Raw genomic sequence first — 21,337 nt, 5'->3', positions numbered from 1 at the left:
GGGTGTGAGTATGGGTGTAGTGCAGATCTGAAGGGGTGTGGGTGAGGGGGAGTGCAAATCCAATGGAGTGAGTGTGCAAATATGAGTGTGCAAATCCGAGGGGTGTGTGTTTGTGTGATAAGCCACGGCTGTCAGGTTTGGCTGACAAGCTTGCTGGGGACGAGGAGAATAATCTACATGATCAGTTTTGCTGACTGTTTTCCTTCTTTCGTTTTAAGAGCCCGAAGGACACTCCCTGTAATGTTTGTCTGGGGTTCTTGCATGATGTCCTAAGGGAGCCTGTTTTGGGTTCTTTTTCCTTTCGTCAGTCAGGAAGCATTTAAGAGGTGAGCCAGGCACTGGGCTGAGCCCTGGGCGTACAGAGAAAGACAAAAGCCCAGCCTCTGCCCTCCGGGAGCGTACAGGAGCGTACAACACCCATCGTCTCTTGAGGGAGACCGCTATGTATACACAGGATCCACATGATTGGCAGGCCCAGAGGGAGGGCATTAGCATATGGAGGGACTGAGAAAGCCCCCGGGGGGGCAGGTGGGTTTGGAGCTGAGGCTTGAGGAAAGCAGGGAGGCTGCAAGATGGAGGCAGGAGGGGGAGTATTCTAGAGGCAGTGGAAAGGCTGAGAAAGGGGTACGGAGTGTGTGAGGCAGCATTGCTGGAGTGCAGAGTGTGTGGGAGAGGGAGGATGGTGGTGCCCTTAGCAGTGTGTCAGGGAACTTAGGAAGAGGGGAGGTTTGGGCAGAAAGAGCGGGAGTTCAGTTTGGGACATGTTTTAGTTTGAGATGCCAATGGGGCCTTGGGTTCAGGATGTCCAAGAGACAGTTGGCGATGAGAGACTGCAGGTCAGGAGAGATTTTACATCCGGACGAGCAGATCTGGGAGTCATCTGTTAGAGATGATAATTGGATCCATGGGGTCGATGAGATCATAAGTGCAGCAGTATAGAGGGAGAAGGGAAGAGGGCCCAAGGCAGAGTCTGACACCCACAGAGTGAGTGTGGTCTGGGTGAAGAAATATCCAAGGAGACTGAGAAGGAGCCGTTAGACAGAGAGAGAGAGAACCAGGAGAGAGTAACGGGATGAAAACCTAGAGAGACGACAGTGTCCAGAAGAGGGGGACTGACGGTGCAGAGGGCTGGAAAGAGCTCGACAAGGAGTAAAGGAAAAACTTTCAAGAAAAAGGATGAGAAGTGAGAAAAAGCCGCCAGATTTAGTAATTAGGAGATAATTGGTGACTTCCGAGGGAGCAGCTGGAGCTGAATGCTGATATCGGAAGCCAGATTGTAGAGAATTAAGCGTGAGAAGAAGGGAGGTGGAGATCCTTACCGTAGCCTGCTTGCTATTCAGGTGTTTGGCCATCAAAGAGAGAAGCGAGATGGGACAGGGGCCTACAGGGACGGTCAGAGCAAGTGGGGGCTTTTTTGAGAATTGGGAAGACACTGATGCACGTTTGTAGGCAGCAGGGAAGGAATCAATAGATGGGTAGTGAGGAGAGGCCAGAGGGAGAGTGGGGCCCGTCTACCGGACGAGACAGCATGGAATGGGATTGATTAGAGGTGTGTTGAGGTTTGCTTTGATCAGAGAAGGGCCACATCTTCCAGTGAGACTGGGCTGGAGAAAGGGATAGTGGGAGATAGTGGGGTCTCGGTGATGTGAGATGTGGAGGAGAAGGAGGAGGAGGAGGAGGAAGGGCAAAGAGGAGCTCTTGGTGAGTGGCTTTTATTTTTGTGTGAGCAGTATGAGAGGGGGCACTTCCCAAGTGAGGTGAGGGGGAGGCTTGGGGCCCGAGGAGGATATTTGGAGCAGCTGTTGCAGAGAGGGGGCTGTGGGATCCAGGAAGAGGAGTAGCTGCCTTATTGCCCTGAGGGCCCCAGTGAGAATACAGAACAGAAATCGGTGGGGGCCCTGTCAGCACAGTGCAGTGATTTCCTTCAGCTCCCATCAGCAGCAGGTTGGGGTACGGCCAGGCGTGTTTGGTTATCAAGCAGAGGGTCAAGGGATTGGAGAGTAGGCGACAGTGGAGAGATGACCTGGCTCGCCAAGGGGTGAAGATAAAGAAGGGAAGAGAGTTCAGCCAGTTCAAGAGTGATGGCCGGGGAAAGAACTGAGGGGTGGTCCTCAGTGGACCTGGTGAGGAAGAGAATGGGGTGAGGGGTTAGAAGGTGTAGGGACAGATGTAACGACAGCAGACTATGATTGGGTAAAGGGATTTGTGAATTGGTGAAGAGGGAAGGGAAGCCTCGTGGGTGGTGGTGGGGGCATGACCTGTCGCTGAGGTCCAGTGGAGGGGCAGGTCATGGGGACGGGGGAGATGAGGGAAATTAGGGTATTTGAGGGAGTATGCCGAGGTGCACTTCAGTCTCCCAATAGTGAAAGCAGGATTTAGGGAGGAGAGAACGACTGAGCCAGGCAATGAACTCGTTGTGGATGGAAGGCCAGTGTCCTAGCAAGGCTGTAAGTGGTGGCTAGTCCAGGGTCTGGCTTACATGTTGAGACTCTCAGAGGAAGGGAAGTTGCTGAGTGATGGTGGGAGAGGGAGAGTGGGCTGGAGAATGGCCCCGGAGAAGCTTCTCAACGGGGCTTCTGCTGACTGCTCTTTGTAGATGAGGGAACTGAGGCTCACAGAGGTTAAGTGATTCGGGAGTAGGGGGCAGCTACACGGTGCAGCGGATAGAGCGCTGGGCCTGGAGTCAGGAAGAGTCATCTTCCCAAGTTCAGATCTGGCCTCATGCACTTACTAGCTGTGTGACCCTCGGCAAGTCACTTAACCCTGTTTACCTCAGTTTCCTCATCTGTAAAATGAGCTGGAGAAGGAAGTGGCAAACCACTGCAGTATCTCTGCCAAGAAAAGCCCAAAGTGGGTCACAAAGAGTCAGACATGGCTAAACAGCTCAACCACAAGTGGTTTTCCCTGAGGTGGCAAGTGCCACAGCTGGAATTTGAAATGAGTTGACAGGTCCACTGATTTCAACCTGAAAGGGACCTTCGGGATCATGTCGTCCAGCCCCGCCGCCGAGGAAGCGGGTCCTGGGCTGGGCCGTGCTTGTCAGTACCGGAGGCGAGTCAAGGTCTCAGAAGCTCAGCCATTGACTGGACAACAGGTAACCAAGATGGCAGAGACTGAAGGATGTGCAAAGAAGGGCTAGGATGAAGGAGCTCTGTGTGTGTTTGCCCTGGGTGGAGGAAAATTAGGCAGCACATGACCCCTTGTTGGGAGAAAGCTGCTACTTGAGGACCTTCCTGCTGCGTGGGGCCTTTCTGAGCATCCTCCACTCCCCCTCCCGGTCCTAAAGTCATACAGACTCACACGTAGCACTCAGATACTTAGCGGTCTTCAACACGACTGAGTGATGAAGCAGACGGGACAGATGAGGGGCTGTGGCTTGGGGCACGTCCTAGACCACTTCTCAAAGACCGCTTGTCTTGGGCTTTCCTGTTTTCATAAAGGGGGGGCTGGAAAACGTCTGAAGGCCCTCCCGACATGTTGAGCACACCGGTTGTCCAAGGTACCATTGAGGAAGTCTTGGTTGCCCTCCTGGCTGAGAGAGATCGTTGGACTCTTAGAAAGAGCCATTCAATGGGGGGGTGGGGAAGGAGAGAGAGAATTTGGAACTCAACATTTTAAAAACGAATGTCGAAAACTGTTTTTACATGTAACTGGGGAAAAATACTAAATAGATGATTTAAAAAAAGGAACAGCCATTCATTTCAAAATGAGAGCGGGAAGATGAATGAGAAGGAATGTGGGTGAGTTTGAGAACAAGATTGCTTCTGTGTCTTTTGGGGTCCTAGTAAGCCACGCATGCCCAGTGGTGTTGGGATTGGTCTTAGCCAGCCCTGCCTGAGGGAGCCCTAGCCCCTGCTGGAAGGTGGCAGAGCCTGGCGCACCTAGGTCGAAGGAGACCCTTGGCCATTTCCAAAGACTCTTTGTCTAGGTCCTAGGGAGTGGAGGCGATCAGTTCTGAAAATGGCCCAAGCTATTTGGAATTTATAAAAATGGAAAACATCGAACCTGTTTCTAATTTTATGAAACGATGTCAACAGCTTTTTTTCCCACGTCATCATCGAGTGTGAGGTGCTGCAGAATTCAGTGTTCTCTTGAACTGGGTAATCCTCTGAGAGCATTTTGTGGCCTTCTGCAGAATGGGCTGGACATTAACCCGCTAATAATCATTCCAGCTCACATTTCCTGAGCCCTGTAAAATTCCTAGCCTGGCCACCTCCCAGCTACCCCGAAGAAGGTTCATTCTTCCCCCTTTGGATGCTTCCTTGGCCGTCCCATCAAAGGGAGCTCGCACCAGCAGTGCAGATTACAGCCCTCTGTACCTTCTCATTCTGTCCAGGACCTAATAATCCTTCCCAAGGCATGAGTTCAGCAGGCTTTCCTGTAGACCCCTTGCTGTTGTGTGGCTACCAACAGAGTGCTAAGGCTATCCACTATTTATCCTTCCATCCTCTGAGATGACCAGCCTACCATCTTTTCCATATCTGGCTGCAAAACGTCAGCTCTGTGCAGGAAGCCTTAACCTGGGGGCCTTTTCTGGTCACATTTCGCTGATATCTTCCATTTTTATCTAATATCTCCCATGCTCCCTTCCCTGCTGTGTTACCAGGAGGGGGCTCAGGGCCTCCTACTTGATGCTCCTACACTGACCTGCGTATTGGGTGAGCTGTGTCTTTGGTTCTTCAGAGACTGTGGCATTCCAAGGCTTTCCATCCGCACAGCATTATCAGAACAATCCTGGTAGTGTTCAAAGGGGTTAGTGTGTCTGGGACACAATTTCCCAGTTTCCGAATGTGTTCCATCCTATTCTTCTCCCTCTCTTTGTGCTGTTCTGGGCCCAGTCTATCTACAATGCCTGCACTTGGGTTCAGGTCCCGCCTCTGACAGGCCGCTGACCTTGAGACCCTGAGCGAGTCACCTGAGCCCTCAGTGCCCCAGCCAGCTCCCCCGATTGGACTCTAACATGTGAAGAGGGGGCGACGATTGGTTGAGGGACTTTTGTCCCTTTGGGGTTCTCCAGACAAGTCAACTCGGGAGTCCCAGCTCCATCCCACTGAACTATCACTGTCAGTGTAATTAATTTCCAATGGTTAGTGAAACTGTGTTGAGTGTGTGTGTGTGTGGGAGTGAGTGTACCCTTTTCTTCTTTATAAGTCTTCTAGGGAGTCATGGGACTTCTCGGGCAGGGGAATTCCTGATTCCCCAGAAGAGGAAGGCTGGGCCCTGAGAGAGGTCAGTGAGTGGCCAGAGAGGCTGGGTCAGTAGAAGAGGCCGGTGGATGAGCAGCTGCTGGGCCTGGCTGTGACCTGGCCATTCTGGGCAGTGGCCCTTCCCTGTGAGCCCCTGGACATCCTAGCCATTATTAATTACTACCTGGAGGCCAAGCACGCCTTCACCTTTAATGATAGGTAATCAGATAGGACTTCTGGGTGCCTGAAGAGCCTCCCGTCTGCGTCTCCGCGCTCCGTTACTGCTGGCAGGACGTAGCAAGGTGTGGTGTAAGGGCTCTGACCCCAGGGGGATGCCATTTGCTAGCTCTGTGACCTTGGGCAAGTCATTTGGATGTCCGAGGCTCAGTTTCCTCACCTGTAAAACTGGACTTTTTTCAGTGATGGTCTTCCTTCCCTGGCAGCAGTTTGAAAAAAGTACTTTATAAACAGTTAAGTTCTTATAAATCCAAGCTGTCATTTGTTGATTCATTCGTTTGTTCTTTTGTTCATTTATTGTTAAATGCCTGCCAGATGCAGTATACTGTACCAAGCAGCTGGGGAGATAGGAAATGTAGGCAAGACCTCTGCCCTCCTGGGTGTAGAGTGAGAGGGGATGTGACCCAAGCCCAGATGACTCATGCATTGTTATGTCATAGGGCCAAGCACAGTGCTCTGGGGGTCACATACCTGGAGGGCTTCGTCTGGGAAGGCTTCTCGGTGGAGGCAGCCTTCAGAGGCTGGGTGGGGAGGGCATTCCAGGTGAGGGGCAGCAGGCCTCCCTGCCCGAAGGTCCTTGGTGTTTCTCTTGAGTCGCTCATGTCTAACTGTTGAGTAAACATTCTAGAGAAGTTAACCAACCTTGTTGGCGCCCCCGGACTCTTTAAGAAAGACAGATCTCATTGTGGAACCAAATGAGCGTTCTGTGGCAGCGTTCCCTCAGTGCTTTCAGGAAGCAGGCTGCTTATCCTCTTGCCTTGCCCCCCCGCCGGGGTCTCTGCTGTAAAAGCTGCAGATGCGAGGCTCCAAGTTACTCTGGGAGTTAGCTCCCACTCTCTGTGCCCTCAGGTTTCACCTCCTCATGGGCCCTAATCATAATGATAACAAGAGCCAACTTTTCTCTGGCCTTGGGAGGTTTACAGAGCACCTCCATGCGTTTTCTCATTTGGTGCTCTCCATAACCTTGGGAGGTAGGTGCTGCTGTGATACCCATTTTCCAGTTGAGGAAACAGGCTGAGAGAGGAGGCACATGTCTGAAGCAGGATTCGAATTCAGACCTTTGGACACCAAATCTCACACTCCATCTGCCGTGCCATATACTTAATGCCATCTCAATGGACAGGGAAGACGACCTCTCTCCACGAGGCTCACGTTGGCTTCTGGAGGCCTGAGGCCTGGCCTCTGACTCAGGTGCATGGTGGAGCTGGACGTGCCTTAGGCTGGAGGGAGCTGGAGGTTTTTAGTGGATGTTTACTCCATACTGGAAGTCTCCACTTCTCTGCACTTGGCTTTTCAGTGTTTATAGCAAATATGTTCAACTTCGTGTTGCGGGAAGTCCCTGATGTACGAAAGGGTTGGGTTCCAAAGGCGTGTGCTCAGCTGGGTTGAATGCAGTAAATATTTATGGAGCAAATGGATGAGTGACCTGTTTGGAGGCATTTTGTAAATGGTGGTTAGCTGTTCCCTCCTCTAGCCCCCTCACATTTGTTTGAGGCTCACAGCCAACAGGTCTACTGTATACACTGCAGGAAACGCAGGAGGACCAAACCTGGCTGCAGTGCTTGGATACTTAGGTGGATGGGGAGCTCACCAGTGTGGGTGCTCTCTGATCCAATCTTTGTGATTCTCATCCATGTTTTTCCAGGAATCCTGCCTAGAGAATCTACCCCCATGTGACTGGCCTACTTTCTCTCCTTTTGCATTCATATATGTCTAAGTGGGGTTGTGGATAGAGTGCCAGGCCTGGAGTCAGGAAGACTCCTCTTCCTAAGTTCAAATCCATCCTCAGACACATAGTAGCTGTGTGACCCCAGGCAAGTCACTTTACCTTGCTGGCCTCAGTTTCCTCATCTGTAAAATGAGCAGAAGGAAATGGCCAACCACTCTGGTATCTCTGCCAAGAAAACCCCAAAGGGGGGTCATGGAAAGTTGGACACGTCTGAAATGGCTGAACAGCGACGTCTTTGTTGACTTCTTTTTCTCTTGTGCATCTCGCATTGCTGCTACTCACTAGGGGCTTTGGGTTGGCCACCATTTTGAATCCACTGCGGTTCTGCAGGTCAATGGGCTTCCTTTTCCACAGTTCGGTTGTATCTCAGGCAGTGCTCCTGTGCCTGCCAGACTTGTGAAGGGTTATTCTTTGCTTCACAAATGGAATGCAGAGAAGATGAGAGAAGGATAAGGAGAGCGCTTTCTGGGAAAAATCTGAAAGAAGAGAAAAGAAGCTATCTCTATACCCAAGGGAGGAAGAGAGAGCCTAAAGTGGAATCTACTGTGTTGACCTGGGGGAAGAGAGGAGAGTGATGGCGAGTACCATCCGCAGTGACCTCCTGAAGGAGCGAGGAGGAGACATGAGGTCAGAGAGGCCCAGGTCCTTGCTGAAATCTGCTAGCCTCCAAGTCATTCTCATCTTTCCTTGGAATTTAGTGATGAACATGTGGTCTTCTCCATCCCATACCTGCTCTTAGGCCAAGTTACCATAATGTCCATGTTGGTGACCTGTAGAACACCCCACTCTCTCAGGTCAATGCCCAGCTCAACTCCTGTGACCTATGTCTACATTCTGCCTTGGCCACCCATAGGGTAGGTCACCCCTTAGACCTCACCATCACCTGTTACACACTCCGTGATCGTGAACTCGGAAATTCTTCCCTCTGATTGTGACCACCTGTCTGTCTCCTCCTCCTTCCTCCCCTCTACCCTTCTTCATCTTCATTATGACCCCTAGTCCCTCCTTCCAAAGTCCTATGACCTTCCAGTCTTCCCTCTTCTCCCAGGTCCTTGCCCCTCCTCTGGTCTCCCTTTCCTCCCTTCAGTCTTGACCAACAGTAGAGTTGCCTCAACCTCCAGCTCTTACTTATTCTGCTCTGGGTCACCCCCATCTGTCATCTGCCTTCTCTGTTCCTACCCTCAAGAAGGCATAGTGTGGCGGCTGGTATCTGGTGCCATGTTGAGTGATCTCAAGCGAGCCCTGGCTGCATCTTGGAAATGCTTTGACCCTTCCCTTTTTAGTCCTTCATTCTCCCCACAGGGGCTGCTCCAATCCCTCTCCCTTCTCTGAGCAGACAACCTTGGCTTCCACTTGACTGAGGAAGTCAAGGCCGTTGGTCATGGATCCTCTCGTCTTTCCTGCTCCTGACCTCAGGAGCCCATCATGTCCTTAGCCCTTCTTTGCCGAGGCCAGCCTCCCGTCTTGTGTCCTTGGTCTCACCTCTTCTCTTCCAGAGACTGCTCTCCCCTCTCCTCTGTTACCCCCTACTCTCTCTCTGCTGGCTTCCTTCCCCACCCCCACCTGAAAACAACCCACAACCTGCCTTGCCTTTAACTTGTCCTTCCAGAACTCACTTCCCATCACAGCCAGATTCCTAGGATCCACTGGACTTCCTCCTCTCTTTCCCTAGTCTCCAAATGAATATTCTTCTGCCCCTGCTTTGGAAGCTTCTTTGGCTCCCCCATTACCTTTAGGGCAAACAAAATCCGGAAGCCAATGCTGGGCATTCTAAGCCCCTCATTTTCTGTCTCCAGTCTATCTTTCCTGGTGATCACTTGGGCATTCCACACTCTCACCAAACCAGCCTCCTTTCTGTCCCACATATGGAACGTCTCTCCCTTCTGCCCTTTGAAATCAGCCCCTGGCCCCCTTCAAGGCTCAGCTGGGGGCCCCCTCCTCCTTCAGGAGGCCGTTTCTGATTTTTCTGGTTGTTCGGAACCTCCCTGCTCACCCATCCCTGGAGATGTCTGTCCCACACCCTGCATTCACTCTCTGTGACCACATGCCGGCCACCCTGGGAGTTCAGAAGTTGAGAGACAGCTGTGGTTGTCTCTGTGTCCGTAGAGGTTGGCACCCAGTAATCAGTCCCGGTGGGGGCTCCTTCCGTCTCTCTCCTCTTCTCCCTTCCTCCCTCTCCACATTTATACACATATCTGTGTATACACATGTGCGCGCGTGCGCACACTCACACACATGCACACACACACATTTGTTGATTGACTCCTAAACCTCTTGGCATCTGTCGGTCAGCAGGAGCCCTGTACTGAATCCCTTCCCTGCGACGTTGCCTCGGGTCGCAGCTGACTCTGGGTTCCAGCCCCGTGTTGGCGGGTGCTTTTTTCTGGATGCCCCGTGGGTATCTCAAACTCAATTTGTCCAGACAGGAACTTCCCGTTTTCCCTTCTGAGAACTGTCTTTCTGAAGCCCTTTCTGTCGAGGGAAGCCGCATTCTCCCAGTTACTCCGGGTCATGGCCTCTCCTCCTCTCTCACCCTAGATGCACCCCATTCCCAAGGCTGTTAATTTGACCTCAGCGCCCTCCCTCTTACCAGGCGACCACCTGGCTCAGGCTTCTCTCTGGGCCTCCCTGAGGCCGGTCTCCCTTTCCCGGTCCACCCTTTATGTAACTGCCAGAAGAATCCCCCTTTGGCACATGTCCTTCCTCTGCTGCCAGGCTCTCTGTGGCTCCCCATCGCCTCTGGGATAGAATACAGGCTTTTCAGGCTGGTGTTGAAGGAACTTCACCATCTGGGGCCCGTGGACCTTTTCAGATTGTTTTATGTCACCTCTCTACGTGGTGCAGGGAATAGAGAGCTGGGCCTGGAGTCAGGAAGGCCTGCGTGCAAATCCAGCTTTAAACACTAGCTAAGTCACTTAACTTCTGTCTGCCTCAGTTTTCTCATCTGTGAAATGAGGATAATAATAACACCCTCCTCCCATGGTTGTCGTGAGGACAAAATGAGATGTGTGTAAAGTCCTTTGCGAGCCTTCAATTGCTTTTGAAATGCTAGTTACAATAGGAACTGTAACTGAAGTCTGTGCCCAGTTAACCCCAGACTCGACGAGCCCTCGTTGGGGACATTGCAGGTTCTGTTTGGACTGGAAGCCTGTCCGGCTCTGACCTTCCCAGAAAGGACCCGCCCAAATGGCGGACGCCATCCGCTTGTCCCTTTGGTGAGCGCTGCTGCGTCCCTCGAGCTGTCCGTCGGTTGTGCCTCGCCCTGGCTCTGTAACCTTCGCACGGCCGTCGTGGAGGACGCCCTTACCTTGAAGGCCCCTTGCCTTGAGACTCCCCCGGAATGAGCTCTCACTTGGCTGTTCTGACAGGTCGTCAGGCCTCAGGCGTGGCCGGCCCCTGCGTGCTCAGGACCAACTGCTGATGTCAGGGTGGCTCGGGTGGAGTCGTCAGGGCTGAGTTCCAACACTGTAACTGGTCCAGAGGGCCAGGTAGGAGCTGAGCTGGGCTTGCCTCCTCCCAGAAGGGACCTCAGAGGTCACTGTGACCAGCTTCCATGCCCTGCAAAGGAATAGGCACGCACATCTGTGTGTGTGTGTGTGTGTGTGTGTGTGTGTGTGTGTGTGTATTCTTCCTCACCCCTCCCTCTTCCCTCTTCCCTCCTTTCTCTTCCCCTCTCCCACCTCTCCCTCCCTCTTCTTCCTCTTCCTTTCTCCTCCTCTCTTTCCCTTCTGCTTCTTCCTCCTTCCTCTTCCCTCCCTGGGCCACAGTTGTCCCAAGTACTAAAAGTTGCTAGCTTGGCCCTAGCAAAAGCATGTAGCGTTTTGTCTACAGTAGGACGAGACAAAGAGGCAGCGTAGCCCAATGGTTAGAGAGGCGGCCTCGCGTCAGGAAGGCCTGGCTCCCAGTCCCTCCTGTGACCCATCCTGGCTGTGTGGCTTTGAGCAAATCACTTGACAGTAAATTCCTAACAGTGTGAGTTGTGGAGGAGGGGCCAGCCTGCATTGGGAGAGGGACAGTTCCTTGTGCTAATAAAATCCCAGTTCTGGTCCTTATCCCTATCCCTGTGATGGTCTGGCCCAAAGGAGAGGTCCTCTCCGGTGAAGAGATGGCCAGGAAGAAGTAGCAGTGAGCCACTAGCTTGGGAGGAAGGCATGGTACAGGGCCAGGCAGGGGCTTGCTGGGAAGAGACGGTATCCCAGAGGAGGAGGGCTCTGCCCTGCCCTCCTCTCCTGCCTGCCTCCCTTTGGCGGGTACCAGCCTGAGTGACCTGATTTGGGATCCCCAGCTCATAGCACAGAGCCTGGTGTGTACCTGGAAGGCCCTTAATAATTGTTCATTGACTGACTGACCGACAGTCGTGTGTGTAGGGCGGGGACCTGTTCTTCACTGGGCGTCCTCTACTGTGGTCTGGGGTACCCTGCTCAGCACAGAGAGCTGACCTTTGTGCATGTAACAGAAAAGAAACCGAGTCTGGGTGTTCTTGGGATGTCCACAAAGAGCCGTGGCAGTGCTAAACCCCTGGAAACCCCGTGGACCCTTTTTGTGGCTGAGGGCCCAGGCAGTAAAATACTCACTGAGAAAAGATAAATGAAGTGAGTGCTTTTAACAACTTCTGGCTTCTAAATTACAGGCTTCCCTTGGAGGGTCATCAGAGCTTGGGCCCCTTTGGGCTCGGGCTCTGCAGGACTAAAAGAAAAGTCCCGGGTGGAAGGAGGCCATTCAGGGGGTCAGGGAGGGGGTAGGGGAATAGGAAAGCTGGCGTAGGCTTGGACAGGGCGGCGGGGGGACACACACAGGTGCCCTCCTTGGGGGGTGCTGGAGCTCGTTCTGGGACACCAGCTGCCCTGTTTCTGGGCCAGAAGTGGGGCCAGGAGACTTCTTGGGGAGCGGGGGTCACTGTGAGATGAATGAGGGCTGTCTGTTTTCTGGTATACCCCAAGCTAACACGGGGCACCCGTGCCCCTTCCCTCACACTCACCCCTGGATATTATCTGCTGCTTCTTAGCCAGCCCCGGTGGAATGCGGCAAAACCAGTCCGATGGGCCTGGGAAAGGGATTTCGAGCTGGAGAGCAGGTGAATTTGAAAGCCCAGCCCAGCCGCTGTTCCCAGGCACTTGTCACTAGCCTTTTGATCTGGTGGAGGACTTCCCCTCATCAGTCACTTGCCGATGACTCCCTGCCCCCACTAGAGCCTCCCTAGTTACAAAGGACTGCAGACCAACAAAACCATTTCTTGGCCATTTCTGACAAAGTATGCCTCCTTCTTCCCCCCTGGCCACCACCTCTCTTCCTGGCCAGTCTTCTAACTCCAGACTGGTCACTACGTTGTTTTGACTACATTACTGTCGCCATTGTGCAGATTTAGCTGTGGAATTCTGCCTCCGTTCATACAAGGGATGCCTTTTAAATATCAGAGCGTTCCTTGGGCCTCGTATGATGACAATTGTAATTTTAGTGCCCGTGGATTGAGAAAATTCATAAGGACCCAGAGCTCAGAAGCCGAGTACCAGGGATACAACGACTGTCATTCGGGTCGTTTAGTGAAGGGAAATCAAAGCCAAAATGACAATGGTCGATGCTCCCATGATGCACTGGACCAGCCTCTGTCGTCCCTGCTCTAGCGATGATCTGAGGCCCGCCCAAGAACACGGGGGAAGGCTTTCTGATCTTCTACTAACAAACTTATCTCCATGGACCAGCGAATTCCTGGTGGTGGAGTGGCCACAGGCAAACTGGCCAAGGAACGATGGCCACGGATGACGTCCGTGGGGTTTTCTTGGCAAAGATGTTGGAGTGGTTTGTCATTTCCTTCTCCAGTGTGTCCCCATTTTATAGATGAGGAACTGAGGCAAATAGGAGCCAAGTGACTTACGCAGGGTCACACCACTGCAAGTGTCTGAGGCTGGATTTGAACTCAGATCTTCTTGACTCCAGGCTTGATGCTCCATCCACTGCACTATTTAGCCACCCCTACTTTACACAATAGGTGTGTAATACAGATGGGGTGTTTGACATTGTGTCCTGCGTACTGAATAGGGAGCTAGAATCCTTGGTATGAGCTGGGAGGCTGTCGAATAAAGATTTCTTTTAACATCCTTAAAGAAATAGCTCGTTCTCTGTTTCCCAAGGTGGGCCACCTATTCTTTCCTGCTTTGGACTCTGGGCCACTTTACTCCCTGGTGATGCCATGTTCTGAAGGCTCCTTCAGCTCCTTTTCTGGCTTTCCTCACAAATTTAAAATAAAGTTCAAATTCATTTGCCTGACATTCAAGGCCTTCAACAACCAGGTCCCAATCTCTCCCTCAGTACTCCTGTGCATCTGTCCATCGAAGCTCTTTGCTGTTCCTCATACATTCTCTTTATCAGTAAATCCAATCTTGCTTGGAAAGCCTTCCGCCCCACCCAGATCCCCACCACCATCTTGTGTCCTTTAAGACCCAGGCCCAAGGCCGCCTCCCCATTGCCAGGGCCTCCTCTGCTTCCCATTCATTCTTGATCTGTATCGCTCACAGTTCTCATCCCACATTTCTGAATTTGAGAAATGAAAGTTTAAATGAAGGAAACAGCATCAATCCCCGAGAGGCATTAGCAGCTCAGTCCTGCTGCTGCTGAACCTCGTAAATGGAGACGTGGGGAATTTTACTCCAGCTCCGACTCTTCTGTTAAAATGGCTCTGAGGGGGACAGCTCCCCAGCCTTGGCGTAGGGGGAAGTATACTGGACAATGGAGGCCGGAGATAGTGGGTTCTGGAGTTATTCACGTTAGTGGGTGAAATGACCTGTATCCCAAACAGCTGATTAAATCCTTTATACATAGATCATATGATTCAGGACCAAGAGATAGCAGACTAATTCCCACGTTATCTTTTGCTTAGGTTAGTTATTAACATTGGTCTGTATATGCTCTTTTTGTGGTGGCAGAGAATTGGAAATCAAGGGGATGTCCATTAATTGGGGAATGGCTGAACAAGTTATAGTTGATGATTGTGATGAAATACTGTTGTGTTAGAAGAAATGATGAGCAGGCAGACTTCAGAAAAACCTGGGAAGTCTTATATGACTGATGGAAAGTGAAGTGAGCAGAACCGGGAGATCACTGTGTCCCTTAACAGCAATGTTGTACAGTGATCAACTCTGAATGACTTAGCTCTGCTCGGCAATACAATGATCCTAGACGATTCCGGACTCGTGATGAAACACGCTGTCCGCCTCCAGAGAGAGAACTGGTGAACTCTGAGTGCAGACTGACACGTAATCTTCTCACTTTCTTTATTTTTCTTGCTTTTTAAAAAGAATATGGCTGATATGGAAACCTGTTTTACATGATTTCACATTCATAATTTATCATACTGCTTGCCTTCTTACTGGAGAGGGTTAAAGGGAGGGAGAGAATTTAGAACTCAACATGTAAAAAAAAACAATACTAATAAATAATAGAATGTTAAAAACATAAAATCAGTGTTCATAGATGCCTGTTTAAAGTAGGGGAAACAAAGTGGGGGCGGAGGGAAGAAGGAAACAAGATATGCTAGCAGAGGAGACAGTAGTCAGGAACTTTAAATCTTCCCCTGATGGTCATAATTAGGGCATAGGTAATCAGTTATTGAGCGCATACATGGGTATATATTTGTATGCATGCAGGTACATGTATGCACTGTAACAATATCAGATCACAGATTTAGGAGCTCGGAAAGACCTCATTCAGTCCAACATGTTCATTTTACAGATGAGGAAACTGAGGCTTGCAGAGTAGATAAGTGACTTAAGCTTGAAGGAACCTTAGAAGTTATCAAATCCAACCCTTTTGTTTTAGAGAGGGGTAAACTGAGGACCTGAGAAGGGATATGATTTTTCTCAGTCACACAGGTACCAAGTGGCATTTGGATTATCTTAGTTATAAATTTTTTTATTGGAGTCTTAGTGACTATTAACATTAAATAGGAAAAATGACTGACTTTTTTAGGGCACTTTACAAGCATCATGTCATTTGGGCCTCAGCAACCCTGGGAGGGAAGATATTAGAGGTATCATTATTCCCATTTTGCTGATGAAGAAGCTGAGGGAGGTTTGAAAGGTTAAGTGACTCGTCCAGGGTCAAAGAGCTGGTAAATGCCTGAGGAACATAGGTGTTCTGACTACGGGTCCATCGTAGTCTTTTCTTAATTTAATTTTTTTTTAATGAATAACATTTTATTTTCTTTCCCTCTCACTGGCCCCATTGATGGAAAAAAATGAGGCTCGTAACACATGCATAACCAGGCACAACAAATTCCTGTGCCGACCATGTTTAAAAACCGTATGCCTCCTCCTTTATCCTCAATCCATCTCCTCTCTATCAGGAAGTGGGTGACCAGCTGGATCATTATCCTTTGAAATCACAGTTAGTCCTTCCAGCCCTCTTCCCTGCACTCCACACTGCCTCTCAGTTGAGAAAAACACGGACATCTATAAAAACCTAGCCTTCTATCGTTTATGAGAAGATAAAAAACATGTGTGAGAAGAATAACAAGTTTTCTTTTGCTTCTTCGTCCCTGCCGATATTTTGCTTCCAGGAATGGTTAGCGTTTGTTGTTGTAGCTTGGTGTGACCTCTGATCCTGCCCTCTCTGCAGCCTGTATGTTTGATCCTCCTTACGCCCAAACCCAACCGACTGCCCTGTGTCCAGCCCCACTGGGTCAGCCCTGGCCCGGGGCCCAGACACTTAGGCTGCTGCTTGGTTCTTCTGGTCTATACCAAGCTGGGAGGAAGCTTTTTGCCCAGGGTTTGGGGGTTTTGTCTTTAGTTTCTCAGCCTCGTCTTGACAGCCTCTCCTCTCTCCCCCAGGTCCGGACCCTCTTTGTCAGTGGCCTCCCTCTGGACATCAAGCCTCGGGAGCTTTATCTGCTCTTCAGACCATTTAAGGTATGCGCGAGCTGTCTACCTCAGACTTGGTGTTCTTTTGCCTCCTGAATCACCCTCATAGATGGGATAGGCCGGGACCCTCCCAAGGTTGACCCACGGTTCTGACTCTTCATCCAGCATTTATCAAGTACCTGCTGCGTACCAGGGTGCTGGACAAGTCCAGAATTCACTGCCGCGGGAGCCTCCAGCCTGCCAGGGCAGGCACGTACATGAGGATGTACAGAGTTTAGAGGGGAGCACGGGGGAGGCACCATCATGGGGGGTGGGGTGCTGAGAAAGATTTCCTACAGATCCTGAACTTTAAAGGAGACCAGGCACTGCCCGAGAGGCCGAGGGGAGGAGCAGGGCAATCTAGGCGAGGGACTGGAGAGGAGAGACTGGCATGAAGGCCAGTTTACCTGGCCCCTGGAGTGTGTGTATAAGCCTGAAAAGGCAGGCTGGAGGCCGGGGGTCACAGGGGGCTGCCAGAGATCACTGAGCAGGGCAGTGACATGGTCAGAGCTGGGCTTTGGATGGATGGAGCAGGGCAAGGCTTGAGGCTGAGGGTCAAGGGGAGGTGGCGGAGCTGGATCGGGACCCAGGGAGTTTAGGCAGGGCTGAGTGGACAGGGTGAGAGACCAGGCGGTTTGAGATAGGTGGAAATCTAATATCCTCGGGATTAAGAGATGAGAGGTTGGCAGCTGGCTGGCCACCGGGAGGCCAGGGGAGAGGAGTTCCTTTGGCCTGGGGCTCCGCCCATGGGAATGCTGTCACTGTGGAGCAGGTGTGTCTGCTTTCTTGCCAGTGTTTGGGAAGAGTAGCTGACCTTGGGCTCTGTTGGTGACTTCCTCGTAGGTGGGGTCTTTGGGCGTGGCCTGGGTCATTGCTGGAGGGGCGGGGCCTAGGGCTCTGCTTCCTGAGGGGACAAGGCAGAGGCCTAGGTGTGATTTGGTGGTGTGGGGCAGTTCCCAGTGTGGAGCCTCCCTCCCCCAACGCAGGCTGGCATCTGCTCCTCATTTGGCCTTGGCAGGAGGGGACGGGGGAGGGGGGAGTGGGGGGGTCAGGGCTGGACCCGCCCCCCCTGCTGACGCTCTCCCGGCTTGCCTCTTGATCCAGGGAAGGCTCTTGAAGGCCTCCCTGCTGCTCCTCTTTAGTTGTCCCAAGCCGGCAAGGCCTCCGAGGTCCCTCCCAGTGTGAGATGTCCTTGAGTCCTTCCGCTCTCCCCTCCCCAGACAGCCATCCCCTGTAACAGAATGCACGCAGGAGCTGGTCACATGCAACCTTCTCTCCTGTTTTTTGTATCTGGGGATTTTCAGGTTTGTCAATGATGGTCAAATTCATAGTAAAAGAAGTCATTTTAAAAGGTTTTTTGTTTAAAAAAAAAGTAAGGAAAAATGTCACCCTCACTCTGGGGCCCTGTGCGCATGTTCCTGAGGCTTTGAGGAGGTGTGGAAGGAAGGACAGTCTCTTCTGCCCGGTCAGATGTGGGAAGGGACCCGGCCTGGCGGCGGCTCAGGACTCCTGGCTTTGAGGCGGGCGTCTCCACTGCTCAGCCAGGGGACCTTGGGCAAGCCCGCCCTATCTCAGTTTCCCCCTCTGTCAAGTGAGGGGCTGGGCTGCCCGCTCAGCCATGGAATGATCGTGTTCCGGGCACACACCTGCAGCTGCCAGTGGGCTCTGTCTCTTCCTGCTGTCGCCTGTCACCGATCTGACCTCCTTCTCCTTCTGTCTTTTCAGGGCTATGAAGGTTCCCTAATAAAGCTGACATCAAAGCAGGTAAGAGCCCCCGCTTGGGTGCGGTGTGAGATGGCAGCTGCCCACGCGGCGCGTTTGGGCGCCGAGGCTCCCCCAGCGCACACCCAGGAATTAGCTGGTGGCTCTTCCTTGCTGGGGATAGGATGGATCGGCCACCAAAAATGAGCTGGACCCTCCTGTCAGGCCTCCGACGCTGGGCGGATCAGGTGCAGCCTCAGCAGCCTGAAGCTGGGTTTGACTTCCACCTTTATGGTTCCCGTGGGGGTGGCTATCAGACTCGGGGGAGGTCACAGCTGTCAAGCAGGGCCTTCTCTGTCCATGGGTCCAAACCCTCGTTTCACGCTGCGGTTGCCATCACGCTTTCCCACGTTTAGGGGTGATGACCAGTCATTCTCATACCTCATGTCTGGCCCTTTGAAGGGGTGGTGGGCTCAGTGGAAGGCAAGCCTCTGACTATATTGCCGTGGCTTAGAAAGAATGAGAACCTGTGCCCCTGAGACAGCTCATCTGTGACCTGGGCCCGTCCTTTCTCCTGGCTCTCCCTCAGTTTCCTCCTGGGTAAAAAGAAGGGGTTGGCTTCCTTCCAGCCAATGTGTGGTCTGTGATTTGGTTTAGAGCATCACTAGGATGGAGGTGGGGGCCGGGGGGGACTTCAGGCTGAACGTTGAGCTTTGTGACCCTGGCCAAGTGCCCAGCCCCCTCTGAGCTGCAGAGTCAGGTGGGTCCTTGTACCACCTGCCTCCTGGGCACTGCCCTGCCCTTTCCCTTTCCCCTTGGCCAGAGGTGGGCTGGGGCAGGGGATGGGCAGCTGGAGGGACAGGGGACAGAAAGTGGGGGAGGGGCTGGCTCATTCCTCAGTTGTCCCAGCACACAACAGCCCCCTACTTACAGGAGAGCGCTGAGTCACCCCCGCGTGCCCATCCTGTGCATAGTGAGTGGTTCCTGTGTTAGCAGCCGCTAGAAACGCTGGCTTGGAATCACTGCCGTTTTCTTTCCAGCTGGAGAGCGCCTCCATACGCATCTAGCACAATCCTTTCTCTTTATAGAGAAGGACCTGGCCAAGCGCTCCCTGAATTGAATGACTAAGTGTGACTTGAGGATCGATGGGGGCATGCCTCGGGTCACCTGGGCACATGGGGGCTGACTCTGGGTCCTAAAGGTGCCATCCGTCCGTGGACGTGGCCAAGTCCTTGTGTGCTTACCTGTATTTCTTTGTGGCAGGGGAGGGGTCCGTCGGAGGAGGGGTGGGGAGAATCATCAGGAAGGAGCGCAAATGTATAAAATCAGTATTTTTTTAATTTAAAAATTGAATGAGAAAGTTATCCCGGGGAAGGAGGCCTGTCCTGCCTGATGACACCCTGTGGTGTGTCCGAAGCTCTTCGCCCACCCCCCCCCACCCCGCTGGCCTCTGGCCCCCGCTGTCCCCCAGCCTGCCACACTGACCCTGCCCTTCTCTTGTTCTTGTTCTCAGCCCGTCGGCTTTGTCAGTTTTGATAGTCGATCAGAAGCAGAAGCTGCTAAGAATGCACTGAATGTAAGTACCAGATGACGGCCGCATGGTCTTCCTCCTGAGGGGCAGGAGGGCCTTTCTGGCTCTCAGCTGCTCAGGCCCTTTTGGGTCTAACGGGACTCATTGTCCCCTTCACCTGAAGTCGTTTGTTGGGTGCCATTTTGATTTTTGGCAGTGTCCTCTGGCAAGCTCAGAAGGCCCTTCGACTTCATAAGGGCCTATGGCCTTGCTAAATGTATACTTGCCCCTTGTCTGAGCACAGGGATTTTGTAAACATTTGGTGCTGAATAAATGTTGGTTGAATGAATGGAATGGGCATCCTTAGGGCAGAGGCATAAAGGGAAAGATGCTCGTGGGTCTGGCCAAGTTGTTATGAACCGAAGGCAGACTCAGGCGTGGGGTGACCTGGCTTCCAGGCAGAGCTCTGCCAGTGTCTCTGGGCTTCTGCCATTTCCTGCCCTCCCCTCCCCTTCCTCCCTGACATCCCGAGGCCCTTTGACTGGTCCCCAGGGTTCCTTCGCAGTAGAGGGCCGTCTGCCCCTATGAGCAGTGACCCCTGGCAGTTGGTGTCGTCCCAGGACTGGCATCCCCTCCTCTGTGAGCACTCGTCTGGGGGCCTCCTTCAGCCGTCACCCCAGCTCCCCCATTGGAAACAATGGAGCAGCCCCAGCTTTCCTAGATGCCCACTGTGAGCAGAGAACAGCTCTGGGGGGAGGAGGCAAAGCCACCTCCCACCTGCCCCTTCTCCATGCACAGAGCGTGTGTGTGGCCCATGATTTCTCCTCTGACCATCTGTCACTTAGCTAGCCTGGCACCTACCCACCACGGGCTTGGATGCGGCCTAGCCCTGGCCCCTCTCGCCATCTCGGATGGATGGAATGCCTCTGCTTTAAGTCTTCTCTCTTTCTGACTAGCAAGTGAGAAAGCCTTTCAGGAGACCCCTCCACATTGTAAAATCCACTGAGGGGAGGAGCAGCCTGACGGTGGCAAAGCCACGTGCCAGGAATCAGAACCATGATGGCGCTCCGTGATCTGGCGGGGTGGGGCAGACCATAGCTTGATCAGGTCAGGCAGCAGCAGCTGGCCATCCCCCACGTCCCTCCATGGTGGTGCGTTCATAATAATCAGAGCTGTCCAAAGGTGCTGCCATGGGCCATAGTGGGCTCCCATTGGCTGCTGGTGGTCATTGGGCCAAAGCCGGGGAGGGGAAATGCTGGTGGACTCTTGTTGAGTTTGGGCCAAGGCTGGCTTCTGAGACTTCTCCCCACAGAGGCGCTGTGGTCTGGGACTTGCGTTTGGCTTGCTTTTTCTGTGAGATGGTAATGGGGGGCAAGGATGGGAGACAACATTTATTAAACACCTGCTGTATGCCAGGCATTTCACCAACCACTTAATAAATATCGTCTGCTGTGATCTCATGGACTACCCTAGGAGGCAGGTGCTATTGAAGGAGGTTTTCTAGCCCCTTAGGTGGTGCAGTGGATGTAGTACTCAGCCTGGAGCCAGAAAGACCTGAGTTCAAATCCTGCTTCAGGCACTTACTAGCTTGGTGACCCTGGACAAGTCACATCCTCACTTTAACCCTCTAAAGGGGGTCTGGAAATGTCATACTTTATAGAGTTAGCGTAAGAATCCACAGCAGTAACAGACCTTAAAGCGGCCTATGAAAGCTGTTATCATTGTTGGTGTTTTCAGGATCTTATCTACCCACCACCATCATCCTCCTCATTATTCTCATTTTTCTCTCGCACGTGTTCGTCAAGCACATTTCTCTCAGTCCAGCTGGCTTCCCCCAATCAGTGTCAGGTCATGCTGAAGCCTGGGTAGGCGGAGGGCTCTGGAGGGCCTTCTAGGTGTGGACGAGCCCACAGTTAACATTCCGCGGGGACTCTTTCTTGTCTAAGCTCATGTGGCGTTTTTCTCTTCCTTTTTCTTCATCAGACTGGAAGCCAGTTTGAGGGTAGGGGCTGGGCCATAGGCTGGTGGAGCTGGAAGGGACCTTGGAGGTCAGTCTTCTAGCCCATCTCCCATTTTACAGATG

The 21,337-nt window shown here is 52.4% G+C and overlaps 1 long non-coding RNA gene across 1 annotated transcript; it reads left to right on the top strand.

Annotated features, from left to right (window-relative positions):
• Window positions 1–15,969: 15,969 nt before the first annotated feature.
• Window positions 15,970–19,339, top strand: LOC114033453. The gene is made up of 3 exons (XR_003567982.1): window positions 15,970–16,052; window positions 17,769–17,807; window positions 19,258–19,339. It is a non-coding gene; the product is annotated as an uncharacterized LOC114033453 (long non-coding RNA).
• Window positions 19,340–21,337: the final 1,998 nt, after the last annotated feature.

This window comes from Vombatus ursinus, unplaced genomic scaffold (genome assembly GCF_900497805.2).
Source record: "Vombatus ursinus unplaced genomic scaffold, bare-nosed wombat genome assembly UNPS02007256.1, whole genome shotgun sequence".
NCBI lineage: Eukaryota > Metazoa > Chordata > Mammalia > Diprotodontia > Vombatidae > Vombatus > Vombatus ursinus.
The sequence above is the reverse complement of the archived record's forward strand: the minus strand, read 5'-3'. Positions and strand labels throughout refer to the sequence as shown.